Source organism: Dama dama, chromosome 11 (assembly GCF_033118175.1).
Source record: "Dama dama isolate Ldn47 chromosome 11, ASM3311817v1, whole genome shotgun sequence".
NCBI classification, from domain to species: Eukaryota; Metazoa; Chordata; class Mammalia; order Artiodactyla; family Cervidae; genus Dama; species Dama dama.
In genome coordinates this window covers 83,011,862-83,025,280 of record NC_083691.1, presented here as the reverse complement: position 1 = coordinate 83,025,280, position 13,419 = coordinate 83,011,862, and positions in this window count along the sequence as shown.

Below are 13,419 nucleotides of genomic sequence, written 5' to 3'. Positions count from 1 at the left end.
TTGCTGGAGGTCACTGAGTTCAAGAGTGAGCAGTGACCAGACACTCAGCCTGGGCCTGTGCAGTGATGAAAGACATCATAATTGGAGCCATACAATCCATCTTAAACCACGTAAGATTTAACATCCTTTAGGAACTAACTCTATTTCCTTTTGTTTTCATTTACCAACCAAGTGATTAAAGCAGCTAAAAAGATAGATGTCTACAAAGATAGACTTCTTAAAATTTGTATAATTGCTAACTTGCCAAAAATGTACACGAATTTCCCACAGTGAAGGAGATGGTTCGTTGGATGGGAAAACAGTTATTTAAGATGGGCTTTGGATAGGGAGTTTAGGGTCTGTCTAAGATAAATTCATGGCAGTGGCCTGGAAAGATGCCTTCTTCTCCTTAGGGTATAATTTACTTACATCTGGTTGTGGTCATTTCTCCAAAAGATGATGCTCATAGTCATAGTTTGTTTCCCTTTTAATTTTGATGCAACTATGTGAATTTTCACTGTTCCATAACTATAATTTACATTTCATAGCTTACTTAATGGAGATTACGACCTATCTCACAGTTGCAAATCCCCCCTAAACATGGACTGCTTTATTTGGCTCACTGAGTTGGCCAAGTAATCTCAGTGTGAGGGGTAAGTTTATTTGGATTTTTCCCAAACTCAGCTAGATACCATTAACACTGGTTTCCTTTATAAAGAGACCAGCTCGCTGGGATGTGGAAGAGACAGCGGCACATCCCCTTCTGACCTTCTTCCTCCTTCTCGGGCTGGGTGTGCTCTCAGAGTAGGGACCCTCTTGGGGACATACAGGCCCTGGGAGAGAATGCTCTTCTGAATTTAATTAGCTAGACCCCAGCTGAAGTTTCTAGATCAAGGGAAGAGCCAGTGGATTGAGTCACGTCTCAAAAGAATCACCTAACCAAGCACACAGTGACGTACTGCTGCCGGCCTCTGACTCAGCCTCGGTCCTTTATTGAGGTATAAGGTACATACAACCAGATGCAGTCATTTCAAGTGCAGTTTGCTGAGTTTAGACAGATGTTTATGCCAGTGTCATTCCTACCACAAGCAAGGTATAAAATATGTGCATCGCTCGGGAAAGTTCCCTTGTGTCCCATCCCACTCAATCTCACCTGGCCCAGGGCTAGGGAAACTCAAATCTGCTTCCTGTCACTATAGGTTACTTATTCTTAACAATGAGTGAATAAATGAACTCATTCTTTCATCGAGGACATTTTTGAGATTCATCTATAATATTTTTGGGGGATGGGTATATCAATAGTTCATTCCATTTTGTTGCTGTAATATTGCATAGCTTGAATATGCAGCAAATTGTTTATCAAGTCACCTGTCTGAAAGTGAAAGTTGCTCCATGGAATTCTCTAGGCCTGAATACTGGAATGGGTTGCCTTTCCCTTCTCCAGGGGATCTTCCCAACCCAGGGATGGAACCCAGGTCTCCTGCATTGCAAGCAGATACTTTACCAGCTGAGCCACAAGGGAAGCCCAAGAGTACTGGAGTGGGTAGCTTGTCTGGGGTTGTTTGTAATTTGGGGTTATTATGAATGAACCTGATCTGAATATTCATGTAGAAGTCCTTCTAAGGATGTGTTTTTATTTGGAAAGTGAAGTCGCTCAGTCGTGTCCGACTCTTTGTGACCCCATGGACTGTGACCCCATGGACTGAAGATTCCCCAGGGAATCTTCCTGACCCAGGGATGGAACCTGGGCCTCCCGCGTTGTAAGCAGATGCTTCACTGTCTGAGCCACCAGAGAAGTTTTATTGGAGGGTGGGGGTAAAAACCTAGAATAGGAATCGTGTCACTTGGTGTCTGTTAGCTTTAAAGGAAACTGCTGTGCTGTTTTTCAGACACTTGCACCATTTTGCATTCCCACTGAAATGTCTGAAAATTCCAGTTATCTACATCCTCACCAATACTTGGCATTTTAGCTGTTCTAATGGATGTGTGGCAGCATCTCATTGTGGTTTTAATTATGACTAGTGATTTGAGCCGCAATTCTGTGCTCATTGGGTATCTCCTTCTGTGACTCAATCACTCTGACTAGCTCCATGATACTAAATTCAACAACACCATAGCCAAAAGTATCCTTGGCTGCAACTTTGCTGGCAGGTTGTTACTTTTTCTTTCTTGCCTTAATGCTGGCAATACATAATAAATCTGACAGAAGCTGTGATTTCCCTCTTGTCCCAGGGTGAGACCATCCAAGCAGACTTTCAGAAATCCCCTGCATTGAACGTTGAGCAGGTAGATTGAGCCTATGGCATTGACACATTGCTGGGAAAAGGGAAATATAAACCATGTGTCCATCCGTCTTCCTCCATTGCTATTCTCTGCTTGCAGGAACCACTGTTGATACAAGCTCATGACTACTCCTGATTTCTGTGACCTCTCATGATAAAGTCTATGCCACTTATAGTGAAGTTGCTCAGTCGTGTCCGACTCTTTGTGACCCCATGGACTGTAGCCTACCAGGCTCCTCCCTCCATGGGATTCTCCAGGCAAGAATACTGGAGTGGGTTGCCATTTCCTTCTCCAGGGGATCTTCTCGACTCAGGGATCAAACCCCGGTCTCCTGCACTGCAGGCAGACACTTTAACCTCAGAGCCACCAGGGAAGCCCAATGCCACTTATAATGTTATTCAATTTTAAATTTTTTTGAATTGTTACCTACTCCATATGCACATGTATTCATTCCCTAAATAAATTAAAATATGCCTCATCTTATCTTTTATGTGTTCTTGCCACCTCTTCTTAATATCTTCTGCTTCTATTAGGTCCATACCATTTCTGTCCATTATTGTGCCCATCTCTGCATGAAATGTTCCCTTGGTATCTCTTAATTTTCTTAAAGAGATCTCTAGTCTTTCCCATTCTATTATTTTCTCTATTTCTTTGCACTGATCACTGAGAAAGGCTTTCTTATTTCTCCTTGCTATTTTTTGGAACTCTGCACTCAAATGGGTATATCTTTCCTTTTCTCCTTTGCCTTTAGCTTCTCTTCTTTTCTCAGCTATTTGTAAGGCCTCCTCAGACAACCATTTTGCCTTTTTGCATTTCTTTTTCTTGGTGATGGTCTTGATCACTGCCTCTTGTACAGTGTCACGAACCTCCATCCATAGTTTTTTGGGCACTCTCTCTACCAGATCTAATCCATTGAATCTATTTGTCACTTCCACTTTTCATAATCATAAGGGATTTGATTTAGGTCATACCTGAAGGGTCTAGTAGTTTTCCCTACCTTCTTAAATCTAAATCTGAATTTGGCAATAAGGAGTTTGGCCAGACATCCTGGAATGTGAAGTCAAGTGGACCTTAGGAAGCATCACTACAAACAAAGCTAGTGGACGTGATGGAATTCGTGTTGAGCTATTCCAAATCCTAAAAGATGATGCTGTGAAAGTGCTACACTCGATATGCCAGCAAATTTGGAAAACTCAGCAGTGGCCACAGGACTGGAAAAGGTCAGTTTTCATTTCAATCCCAAAGAAAGGCAATGCCAAAGAATGTTCAAACTCCCACACAGTTACACTCATCTCACACACTAGCAAAGTAATGCTCAAAATTCCCTAAGCCAGGCTTCAACAGTACGTGAACCATGAACTTCCAGATGTTCAAGCTGGATCAGATTTAGAAAAGGCAGAGAAACCAGAGATCAAATTGCCAACATCTGTTGGGTCATTAAAAAAGCAAGAGAGTTCCAGAAAAACATCTACTTCTGTTTATTGACTATGCCAAAGCCTTTGACTGTGTGGATCACAACAAGCTGTGGAAACTTCTTCAAGAGATGGGAATACCAGACCACCTGACCTGCCTTCTCCAAAATCTGTATGCAGGTCAAGAACCAACAATTAGAACCAGACATGGAACAACAGACTGGTTCCAAATTGGGAAAGGAGTATGTCAAGGCTGTATAGTGTCACCCTGGTTATTTAACTTATATGCAGAGTACATCATGCAAAATGCCAGGCTGGATGAAGCGCAAGCTGGAATCAAGATTGCTGGGAGAAATATCAATAACCTCAGACATGCAGATGACACCACCCTTATGGCAGAAAGTGAAGAACTGAAGAGCCTCTTGATGAAAGTGAAAAAGTTGGCTTAAAACTCAACATTCAAAAAACTAAGATCATGGCATCTGGTCCCATCACTTAATGGCAAATAAATGGGGAAACAATGGAAACAGTGAGAAACTTTATTTTCTTGGGATCCAAAATCACTGCAGATGGTGACTGAAGCCATGAAATTAAAAGATGCTTGCTCCTTGGAAGAAAAGCTATGATCAACCTAGACAGCATACTAAAAAGCAGAGACATTACTTTGCCAACAAAGGTCTGTATAGTCAAAGTTATGGTTTTTCCAGTAGTCATGTATGGATGTGAGAGTTGGACTGTAAAGAAAGCTGAGCGCCGAAGAATTGATGGTTTTGAACTGTGGTGTTGGAGAAGACTCTTGAGAGTCCCTTGGACTGCAAGGAGATCCAACCATTCAATCCTAAAGGAAATCAGTCCTGAATATTCATTGGAAGGACTAATGTTGAAGCTGAAACTCCAATACTTTGGCCACCTAATACAAAGAACTGACTGCTTGGAAAACACCCTGACGCTGGGCAAGATTGAAAGCGGAAGGAAATGGGACAACAGAGGATGAGATGGTTGGATGGCATCACTGACTGAATGGACATGAGTTTGAGCAAACTCCAGGAGTTGGTGATGGACAAGGAAGCTTAGCGTGCTGTAGTCATGGGGTCGCAAAGATTTGGACACAACTGAAGGACTGAACTGAATTGAACATCTTATCTTGCTTCTGTGTTTCCATGGTAGTGGTTTAGTCGCTAAGGCATGTCAGACTCTTGCAACCCCATGGAATATAGCCTGCCAGGCTCCTCCCTCCATGGGATTCTCCAGGCAAGAATACTGGAGTGGGTTGCCATTTCCTTCTCCCAGGAATCTTCCCAACCTAGGAATCAAGCCCAGGTCTCCTGCATTGCTGGCAGATTCTTTACCAACTGAGTTACAAGGGAAGCCCTTGTGTTTCCATGGTGCTCAATAAATACTTTCAAAAATAAACTAGATTTTCATGGGGCTCCCTGGTGGCTTAGATGGTAAAGAATCTACCTACAGTGCGAGAGAGTCAGGTTCAATCCCTGGGTCAGGAAGATCCCCTGGAGATTTTCGTTAGAGAGAGTGAGACAGAGAGACAGAGATTGAACTTACTCTAGGTTTCATGTGAACCCAAACTTTTTATCCCCAGCACTTTATGAGATTCCTCCCCACCCACTCCCTTCTCTTGTTGACAGTGTAAAACAAACCAGTTAGCCTGGAAATTATCTTTATGAAATAAATCAGCGTATTGTTTTGAGTTTTTGCCCCGCATGTATTAATTCAAAAAGAACATATGTCTTGGTTCAGTAACAATTTGCAGAAAGCCAGACATCCCATAAAAAAGAATTTGTTGGTTGAGATGTTTATCCCTCCAGCTATCTTTTTCCTTTTTATGACCACAGAGAATACTAGTGTTTCTTTACTTTTCAGAATCATCTGCTCAAGAAGACTTTTGGCAGTGGCTCCAACAGGAAGTTCCGCTGTGCTAAGCTGTGGGTCGTTATGAGACCTGGTTGCTTCCCACTCTTCAGTCTGCACATAGGTGTATCAGCTCCCACCCAGACACTGCCGGGAAGAGCATCTTTCAGTTGGAACACTACTTGTGTCTCACGTGAGCCAGAGGGGCTGGGCCTAGACACACAGCTCGCCCTCTAAACTGGCCTCTGTCGTTCTGTGGTGCCTACATGATGGGGAGCTGTGGGTCCAGGGGGGCCCAGTGTCCTGCTGCTTCACTACCACCATCTGACATTTTGTTGTCTTTGTTTAGTCACTAAGTCATGTCTGACTCTTTGTGATCCCATGGACTGCAGCACCCCAGGCTCCTCTGTCCTCCACTATCTCCTGGAGTTTGCTCAAATTCATGTCCCTTGCGTTGGTAAGGCAGTTTAACCATCTTGTCCTCTGTCGCCCCCTTCTCCTCTTGCCCTCAATCTTTCCCAACACCAGGGTCTTTTCCAATGAGCTGGCTCTGTGCATCAGGTAGCCAAAGTATTGGAGTTTCAGCTTCAGCATCAGTCCTTCCAGTGAATATTCAGGACTGATTTCTTTTAGGATTGACTGGGTTGATCTCCTTGCTGTTCAGGGACTCTCAAGGGTCTTCTCCAGCACTACAGTTCAAAAACATCAATTCTTTGGCCCTCAGCCTTCTTTATGGTCCAACTTTCAACAACCATATGTGACTACTGGAAAAATCGTAGCTTTGACTATATGGACTTTTGCCAGCAGAGTGATGTCTCTGCTTTTTAATACACTGTCTAGGTTTGTCAGCTTTCCTTCCAAGGAGCAAGTGTTTTTCAATTTTATGGCTGCAGTCATGGTCTGCAGTGATTTCAAAGCCCAAGAAAAATCAAATCTGTCACTGTTTCCACTTTTTCCCCTTCTATTTGCCATGAAGTGATGGGACTGGATGCCATAATCTTCGTTTTTTGAATGTTGAATTTTAAGCCAGCTTTTTCACTCTCCTCTTTCACCTTCATCAAGAGGCTCTTTAGTTCCTCTTCACTTTCTACCATTAGAGTGGTATCATCTACATATCAAAGATTGTTGCTATTTCCCCTGGCAATATCGATTCCAGCTCATGATTCATCTAGCTCAGCGTTTCTCATGATGTACTCTGCATAGAAGTTAAATAAGCAGAGTGAAAATATACAGCTTTTTTGTACTCCTTTCCCAATTTTGAACAAGTCTGTTGTTACATGTCCGGTTCTAACTGTTACTTCTTGACCTGAATATAGGTTTCTCAGGAGACAGGTAAGGTGGTCTGGTATTCCCATCTCTTTAAGAATTTTCCACAGTTTGTTGTGATCCACACAGTCAAAAGCTTTAGCATAGTCAATGAAGCAGAAGTAGATATTTTTTTGGAATTCCCTTGCTTTCTCTATGATCCAATAAATGCTGGCAATTTGATCTCTGGTTCCTCTGCCTTTTCTAAACCCAGTTTGTACATCTGGAAGTTCTTGGTTCACATACCACTGAAGCCTAGCTTGAAGGATTTTGAGCATAGTATTACTGTCTGACATACAGGATGACATTGAGAGGGCCACAAAAATTAGACTTTTTCACAGGAGAACTAAAGCTTTTCAAAGACTAAGCCTCAGTTAACTGATCTTCCATCAACCAATAAAACAATCAATATCCATAATGATCCATAAAGCCTTCAAGATCTTGAAGTGCCTTCTGCATTAAAAAGGAAAAAGTAGGGAATTCCCTGGCAGTCCAGTGATTAGGACTCTGAGCTTTCACTGCTGAGGGTCCAAGTTCAATCCCTGGTCAGGAAACTAAGATCCCACAAATTGTGTGATGAGACCAAAAAAAAAAAAAGGGAAAGAGTAAATAAAAGCATAAATCATAAGAGTTAAATGTTAATATTTTAATATAAATGCTTGAATAATGAAAATCATGTTTGAAACATTTTTAAAAATTGACATCTTCCAATATACTTACATTTATTTATAACATATATAAAATACATAAATATAATTTCTAATGTATACTTATATAATATAAATTTAATTTAAAATTACATTAATTCTCCAAGAATTACATTAATTCTCCAAGCCAGGCTTCAACAGTACGTGAACTGTGAACTTCCAGATGTTCAAGCTGGATTTAGAAAAGGCAGAGGGACCAGAGATCAAATTGCCGACATCCGCTGGATCATCGAAAAAGCAAGGGAGTTCCAGAAAAACATCTGCTTCTGCTTTATTGACTACCAAAGCCTTTGACTGTGTAGATCACAACAAACTGTGGAAAATTTTGAAAGAGATGGGAATACCAGACCACCTGACCTGCCTCCTCAGAAATCGGTATGCAGGTCAAGAAGCAATAGTTAGAACTGGACATGGAACAACAGACTGGTTCCAAATTGGGAAAGGAGTATGTTAAGGCTGTATAGTGTCACCCTGGTTATTTAACTTATATGCAGAGTACATCATGCGAAATACCAGGCTGGATGAAGCACAAGCTGGAATCAAGATTGCTGGGAGAAACATCAATAACCTCAGATATGTAGATGACACCACCCTTATGGCAGAAATTGAAGAAGAACTAAAGAGCCTCTTGATGAAAATAAAAGAGGAGAGTGAAAAATTTGGCTTAAAACTTGACATTCAGAAAACTAAGATCATGGCATCTGGTCCCATCACTTCATGGCAAATAGATGGGGAAATAATGGAAATAGTGACAGTGTTGGAAACAGTGACAGATTTTGGGGCTCCAAAATCACTGCAGATGGTGACTGCAGCCATGAAATTAAAAGACACTTGCTCCTTGGAAGAGAAACTATGACCAACCTAGCCAGCATACTAAAAAGCAGAGACATTACTTTGCCAACAAAGACCCATCTAATCAAAGCTATAGTTTTTCCAGTAGTCATGTGTGGATGTGAGAGTTGGACTATAAAGAAAGCTGAGTGCCGAAGAATTGATGCTTTTGAACCATGGTACTAGAGAAGACTCTTGAGCATCTCTTGGACTACAAGGAGATCCAACCAGTCCATCCTAAAGGAAATCAGTCCTAAATATGCACTGGAAGAACTGATGCTGAAGCTGAAACTTCAATACTTCGGCCATCTGATGTGAAGAACTGACTCCTTGGAAAAGACCCTGATGCTGGGAAAGATAGAAGGTGGGAGGAGAAGGGGACGACAGAGGATGAGATGGCTGAATGACATCACTGACTCGATGGACATGAGTTTGAGCAAGCTCTGGGAGTTGGTGATGGACAGGGAAGCTTAGTGTGCTGCAGTCCATGGAGTCACAGAGTCGGACATGACTAAGAGACTGAACTGAACTGAACTGAATTATGTAATTAATTAATTATGTAATATATACTCTACTGAAATGTTCATGATAAAGCACAGAGCATACAGGACATTTTAAAGGGTAAGAGTACCTCCTTTCTTGATTAAAAGAGAAATTCTTAGCAAAGCATAAATAAAAGGATACTTTCTTAACAGGATGAAAGATATTTATCTCAGCACATCATGCTTATGAACACAGAATTTAGAAGCATTTGTACAGAATGCTTCTGTACAAATTGTACAACCAAAATAAGGATGACATTATCACTACTATTATTTAATATTCTTTTGGAAGTACTATCTCTAATTAGAAAAGATACTTTAATTACAATACAACACTTGAAATTAATATATTAACAAGAATAATAAATATCATCCTTTATGTAGGTGAATAAACTTCTATGCATGAGAAATATGAGAAAATTAAGTTCAAAACTATTTTCAGTAATAAGAGAATTTACTGAGCTAGTGCAGTAAAACATTAATGTGTAGGAAGCAATAGCCATTACCAATACAAATAACAAGCAGATAGAAGATGTAATAAAAGGTAATATCTCATTTATCAGTACCACAGTAAATCAAATATCTAGGAATAAATAAGTTTCATACCTGATACATAAGCAAAGAGTCCGCCTGCAGTGTGGGAGACCTGGATTCAATCCCTGGGTTGGGAAGATCTCCTGGAGAAGGCACTAGCTATCACCCCACTGCAGTATAATGTCCTGGAGAATTCTATGGACTGTGTAGTTCATGGGGTCACAAAGAGTCGTACATGACTGAGTGACTTTCACTTTCACATAAGCAAAAGTCTAAGCATTCCAAAGGTTTGAATAAATAGAAAGATACAGTGTATTTTGATTAAGGAGACAGCATCCTAAGAGTCAACAAAGGTTCCTCAGTAAATCTACAAATTTAGTGTAATTCCAATTAAAGCACTAACAAGACTCTTTTTATGTTCTAAAATTCAAATGGAAAAACAAACAGCAAGCATTTTTGTGCAAATTCTGAAACAGTCAAGGAAAGGCAACCATACCATGCAGATGTGAAAAATGTACTATAAATCTATGATAATTAATGCAGTATTGTGAATGAGTAGGTAAACTGATCAGTGAAACAGAAGTGAAAGGTCATAAATACATCCAAATACACATTCAAATTTAATATGTGATAAAAGTGGTGTGTAAAATGGATCATTCAAAAATGACCGCTGGGCCATCAACAGATGAATGGATTAAGAAACTGGAATACTACTCAGCCATAAAAACGATGCAATCTTGCATTCGTGACAGCACAGATGGACCTTAAAGTTATTATGCTAAGTGAAACCAGTCAGATGGAGAAAGACAAATACCACATGATCTCACTAATATGTTGAATATTTAATAACTAATAAACAAATAAAAACAAAATAAATGAACAAGCTGAACAAAAACATGTAGACACAGAGAACAGAGCAATGGTGACCAGAGGGGAAGGGACAGGGGAAAGGAGAGCAAACTGAGTAAAAAGGGTCAACTGCATGGTGATGGATGGAAAATAAACATTGGGTGGTAAGCACGTGGTAGGGTATACAGAAGTAGAAATATTATGTTATTAATCAATGTTACCTCAATTTAAAAAAAAAAAAAGAGTCCCTGGAAGAAAAAGGAGAATGTGAAGATAGACTGTAAAATTAAGCAGCTGGTTTAGATCTAGTTTAACCAGCAGGAGGCAGCAGCATCTTGAGATCTGCCCTCGCGCAGCGGCGTGATGCTCAGAGCCTCTTCAGGGTCCCAGCCGTATTACACAGAGGCTTAACTTCCGAGTGTGCATGGCTGCATCTGCAGCTACATACTGTAACTCTTCGTGAAAAGTCCACACGCTCTTTAGCTCTGAATACCACAGCTGGGAAAGATACCAACCAGGAAGGAAACCGAGGCTCTGAATTGAAAAGGACAGGTACAAAAAGAGAGGAAAAGGGAGGGAAAGAATAGCCTAGCAGGGCACACACCCAGGGCACCCTTGTTGATGGACACCCAACTTGAAGATAAAGAGCTGCCTATGCTAGAGAACCATGGAGATCTCATCACGGAGAGATCTGCTATGTCATCCGGCGATATTCATCTCCTTTAGGACATCCATGCCGGGAGCCCAGTGTGACTCCCACCTGATTTTGATTAAGCCAAGTATCTGTTGCTGGGGACACTTCTTCCTGCTGTCCCCAGTTCATAGAGTTCACATAAGAAGGAGGTAAAATGACAAGTGTGGTACAGTTTGCAAACTTTGATGGGAGGTAATCATTCACTTTGGTACTTGTGACGTGCACTCAATTTGCTGTTATCACCTTTTATTTCCAAAGGAGTCACAGACTATCAGACCCAGCAAGAATTCAGATACCCTCCCCAAAGGAAATGAAGGGTAACAGCCATGGAATAATCAGCATCTTTTGCTGCTGTCCAAATTCAGGTCCTGGAAAGGAGCATTTACCCAGAGAGCCTTCTGCTTCGTTTGCCTTGATCTTGGCAGGCAGCGAGGTGTCCTGTGGAACTTGATGAAAGACACAAGGCTCAAGCCAGAACAGGGCAGCAGCAGAGGGCTTTCCTGGAAGCAGAGCTCACATCAAACACTCTTCTTCTCTGTTGACACATGTAACTCTTTAGCGGTCTGATAACACACAGAGAGATAGAATCTCAGGTTCCTGTGGGGAGAAATCAGAGCCTGAGAGATGTGTTGTACTGAGCTGTTAGATGCAGGGCTCTTTCTGGAAAAGCCTGATGGGAAAGCAACTCAGCCAAAAATCCACCGTGCTGACCCAAGTGCAAGGATGACCAGGGCTGCCTCTAGGATTCTTGTGGCCTTGTTATCTATTTCTAGAGAAAAAGTAGGAAGAGGTCATGCACAAAAAACAAAACAAAACAAAACATGGGGAAAGTGCTGCCTTATCCCTGGAGTTCATTTATTTCCCAGAAATACAGGCTTCTTGGGAAAGGTAGCAGGAGAGAGAAAAAAGTTCTGTGTTCAGACTCAGATTCAAATCCAGACTTTGGCAAGTGACTTAAGCTCTTTGAGCCTTAGTTTCTTTGTTGTAAAATGGTGATAAAAATTCCTACTCTGCAGGATTTTGTTAGGAAGATTAAATAAACATGCATAAAATAACAAGCATGTAGAAATGGAGAATATTTCTCAGCTTCCCTCCTGGAGGGACAGAGAATCTTCCAGCTCTCTGTATCTTCACTAGATGTTTCCACATTGCTTTTTATCCCTGCATCCCTGTGGCACCACTGATACTGCCCACAGATAAGAATTTGGTTAAGTGCTGGCTGACGATCCTGGTTGTCTAATGACTGTCTCTAGAAACAGGCCCAGCCCTGAGCTCACTGCCCAGAATCCCCCAAAGAAGTGCATGGCAGCGCACAGAGGACTTTTTGTGAGTCCTGGGAGAGGAGCTCTTCTTCCATTCCTTCACATGTTCTATTGCCCCAGCACTGTGCTGCACACACCAGAGAGGGAACCCATGCCAATTTTCTTGGTTTCACTTGATCTTAAAAGATAGTTCCAAACCCAAGTGAGGTGTTCCTGAATTCACATTGTTTTATCCGATGGTGTTTTCCATCTCCTGTTGGGTCTGGAGAGCTTGGCAGAAACCCAAGGAAGGAATCCTACAAACTGCTGGTAGAAGATGCTGTGTGAAATGCTTTATAGCCCTTGGCTTGTACCCTCCTCTCACAGGGTCACTATGCCCATTTTATAGGTGATGAGACACGAGTGCCCTGAGGGTCAATAACCCACGTAGTCTGACAGGGCTATAGGGACTGCCCAAACTGAGAGTCACATCCGGCACTCTCAGGAAACGATGAGAGAAGGAGAATTTTAAGAAAAGTTAAAAATATAATACCTTCAGGCGTTTGTAAGCTTCAGAAGCCTCTGAAAACCAGCAGTTGTTGCCTTTACTTGCGTGTTCAAGTAACATATAGCCCAGGACTCTTTTTGCCTCCCTGCCCTCTTCCCATCTCTGCTCTCCCTCAACCCCTTCCCCCAAGCCCAGAGGAGGACCTTGGGGACTTGCCTCAGCCGGGTCTGCCTTAGTGGTGGGCGCCCTTCAGCAGCCACAGGAGCATCAGACAAGGCAGGGCGGCTGCCAATTTCAATCTTTCTTTGCACCAGGCTCTCTGCCCCTCTCCCCTTCAGGGTGTTTTTGGTTTCTCCCAACAATCAAGTAAGCCCAGTTCTGTGTTACTGGTTCAGTGGTCTCGGTACCTAGGGTAAAGAGCCAAGAAGAAAACTGATGCCCGCATTGTGTACACTGTTTTCTGGGAAGTTCGGGACTGTCTCCTGCGTGGTTCAGGGCTGCTCACCACTGTCTGTGCTGCAGGGCCACCTGCGCCGTTAGTGTCAGAGCCTCAGCATTTGGGTCCAGGGTCTGTGTCCACCTTTCATCTTCCTGAGCTGTGGTGCCGCCAAGCAGAAGCCACACATCTTTGTACCCACAGCCTCTAGAATAAAACCGGCCATATAGCA